At 53.3% G+C, this 3,203-nt stretch overlaps 1 non-coding gene across 1 annotated transcript; it reads left to right on the top strand.

Annotated features, from left to right (window-relative positions):
* Window positions 1-2,285: 2,285 nt before the first annotated feature.
* On the top strand, window positions 2,286-2,413 carry LOC129682871 (small nucleolar RNA SNORA17). Its single transcript, XR_008721065.1, has one exon. It is a non-coding gene; the product is annotated as a small nucleolar RNA SNORA17 (small nucleolar RNA).
* The last annotated feature ends 790 nt before the right edge of the window (window positions 2,414-3,203 follow it).

The raw sequence follows: 3,203 nt of genomic DNA, 5'->3' as shown, positions 1-3,203 counted from the left end.
TGTGTGTGTGTGTGTGTGTGTGTGTGTGTGTGTGTGTGTGTGTGTGTGTCTGCACGTGCATCTGTGTGTGCGTGTGTTGGGAAGGAATCGGAAAAGCACCCTTCTCTCAGAAACATGCTGCTGAGAATCAGGTAGCTGGCTTTCGTACAGACCACAAGCTCCATCAGCAACGGTCCCCACCTGCTCAGAAACATATACACACGGGCTTTTAGAAAGTGCTGGCGGCGGCAGCGAGCACTGAGCTCCCGCATCAGGCCTCCTGAGTTCCTCACCATGTGAACCCTTGAGTGAATTCATTAAGCTCCCAGCCGTCCTATCCGATCGATCATGCACAAAGTAGGGGTGGTCGGTCTGAGAAGACACCTTAGCAACAAGGAGCACAGGGTGCTCTGAGCCTGGAAGCTGTGTAAAAAGCAGCCATGGTGGCTTGTGCTTGTAACCCCAACACTGGGGAGGGAGAGACAGGTAGACCTTGGGGCTCACTGGCCAGCCAGCCTAGCCTACTTACTGAGTGCCAAGCTGATGAAAGACTGTGCCAGGGGGGAGCGAAGTAGATCACACCTGCACAACACCAAGGCTGTCCTCTGTCCTCTGCGTGCAAGCACATACATGTGCGCACGCGCCCACATACAAATGAATGCGGCTGAAGGATCTGCCTGTCTCACTGAGCTGTGGAAAGTTCTAAAGAAGACAAGGCAGGGACTTGTCCCTGGCACGCAGCAAGTACTCAAAAAATACTGGTGTTTTTAACAAATGGGAATGTAGTTGGGACACTGAGAAGGGGCGTGAATATTACAGCCAGGGTAAAGTGGAGAGCTTTGAGGCGGAACCGGACCTGGTGCTGCGCTGAAAGCCAGGGTGTCTGCCACAGGTGTGCAGCAGAATGAATGGTGAGCTCTGGACTTCCTGAGGCTAGGAGGCAATACCAGGTGCCTGCCTGCTTTCTAGCACAGTGCTGAGCACAGCGGACACACCCTGATCTCAGGACCACCAGCCACTCCTGTCTCCCAGTGGCCCCTGCCTGCCAGTTTGTGCGTTCTAGAGTGCTTGCAGTGGGTGAAGATTCCATGTGGAGTCTCAGGGGCTGCTCAGTTGAGGTCTCCTGGCTCAGACTGTCGGGTCTGAGCTTTTGAGTCTTAACTTTGGGGTCTTTGACTCCATCCTTCCATTTCATCCCCTGACTTCTTGAGTTCATGTCCCTTGTATATGCATCTCTGATGAACCACAGAGCCACAGTCTGCCATGAGCCATGCAGGGCTCGAGCAGCCACCAATACACAGCAGGTAACACCTGGAATGACGTGCCCTTGCATTGCCCAACCTAGGACAAGATACCCAGACGAAGCCCTGAAAAACATTCCAACTCAAGCCCACTGCTAGAAAAGAAGCCCCAGAATGTGAAATAATCTCCATTCATCCCCAGGATGAGGCTACAGTTCTCTAATCACAGGGCATCCCTGTGTCTGGGAACTCAGCCGTGGCTTATGGTAGCTCCCTCTACCTTGAAGTACCTAAGTCTATTAAAAAGATTATATTGATTTGGAATCTATCTCACCAGAGTGCCCTGTCTCTACCCTCATCCTAATCCTATTTAATCCCTGGGAACCACGGGGATTTATTCATTCAAAGGGTATCTGCCTGGCATATCTGTAACCACGTGTGCATCTCTTCATACCATGTGCCAGCCTCTGGGCCCTAGGAGAGCTACTGCGGAGAGATGAAAGATAAGCCACTTAAACTTACTATGAATTGATCGAGCTAATTGTTCTCCTGAAAAAAAAGACCTGAAATCCCTTCTGAGGCCGTTTTTCTAGTAGGGGCAGGCAGTGTGGATGCAAGGAGGAGCATCCGGAATTAGGTAACGTTTAACCCTACAAACCCTTGAAAATCGATCAACACTACTGAAAATACCTAGACTCTAGGACAAAGAACACAAAAGCAAGTCTGCAGGAAGAGATGCAATTGCGCAATAACGGAGAAGCTTTGTCTTAACAGGCAATCAAAAATGTACAGTGGGCTGTGGAGGTATCTCCGTGGCTCGGGAAGCACAGGGAAGGATGGGAGGATGAAGATGGCTCGGAGAGTGAAGGGGAGCACAGGGAGGATGGGGAGACCACTGCCGAGAAGACGCTTACCAATCAGCTCACTACAGAGACACCAGCACTTCACCAATCACAATAGCCCAAGGATCAGGCTAGGTGTCCTGCTATGGTTGAATTAATATGTGGCATCTATTAATATAGACGCAAAGGGCTTTGCTTTCAACCATAGAGAAGACCAAAACATCCTGCCCCTAGAGGCAGGGCCGGCGTGGCTGCTGGCTCACCCATGCATCAGAAGGTGTTGGAGAGGAAAGAGGCTACGCCTATGCTCAGTGTTCTGTAAGAACGTCGAGCCTGAGATGACCACCAGGCAGGCACTCCACAGGCCCTGGCGGCTCCCACGACAAGGAGCAAGCCGGAGACTTGAAGAACAATGCCTGGGACCATGGCCTCGGGCAGGACTGAGCCTGAGACAGACGACCCTCACCATTGCACAGCGCCGCTTGGGCAGGCCAGGGGAGAAGCAAGCCCCAGATGACCACCAGACTGGTGCCCTGGGGCCTGGACAAGGAGCTTGCCTGAGATGACCACCAGCCTGGTACTGCACAGTCCTTGGGAGCAGATTATTCCCAAGATGACCCTTGCTCGGTGCCATAATATGTGAGCAGGGCAGAGCACTGCTGAGAGAGAACCTTCAGAGAGAAAAGCAAGTAAGTGGGGGAGGGGGAGACAGGAGTATGTGGCACAATGAAGAGAGGCAGGACTGGAGACTAGAGGGTAGTGAGGACCAGCCTGATGAGAGTAGCCGGTGATGGGACCACGGTGGAGTCCTAGCCTGTGCTACCACCACGGGCCACATCTGGGTCCATAGCCTTACAGTAGCAGGGGTCTGTTACCGCCAAAGGCTAGACAGACATCCCTAGCCTGGACTACCTCCCAGGGACAGAACTGGCCCCACCCGTCACCTGGGCATCATGGGAGAGTTAGCCCTGGGTACGTGAGAGCTGGAGAGCTGACCCCACCCCTAGCCAGCTTCAGTAGTGGGGAGAGCAGGCCCTGCACATTGTGGGAGTTTGGGTGAGCCTGCCCCCCGGACAGAAGCATGAGCACGCTGGTCCCAGCACTTGTCTTGGCATGGACAAGGGAGAGAGCCCCCCTATCC

The sequence above is a fragment of the Psammomys obesus genome, unplaced genomic scaffold (genome assembly GCF_907164565.1).
Source record: "Psammomys obesus unplaced genomic scaffold, mPsaObe1.curated_primary_1811, whole genome shotgun sequence".
NCBI lineage: Eukaryota > Metazoa > Chordata > Mammalia > Rodentia > Muridae > Psammomys > Psammomys obesus.
This window is presented reverse-complemented; position numbering and strand designations above follow the sequence as displayed.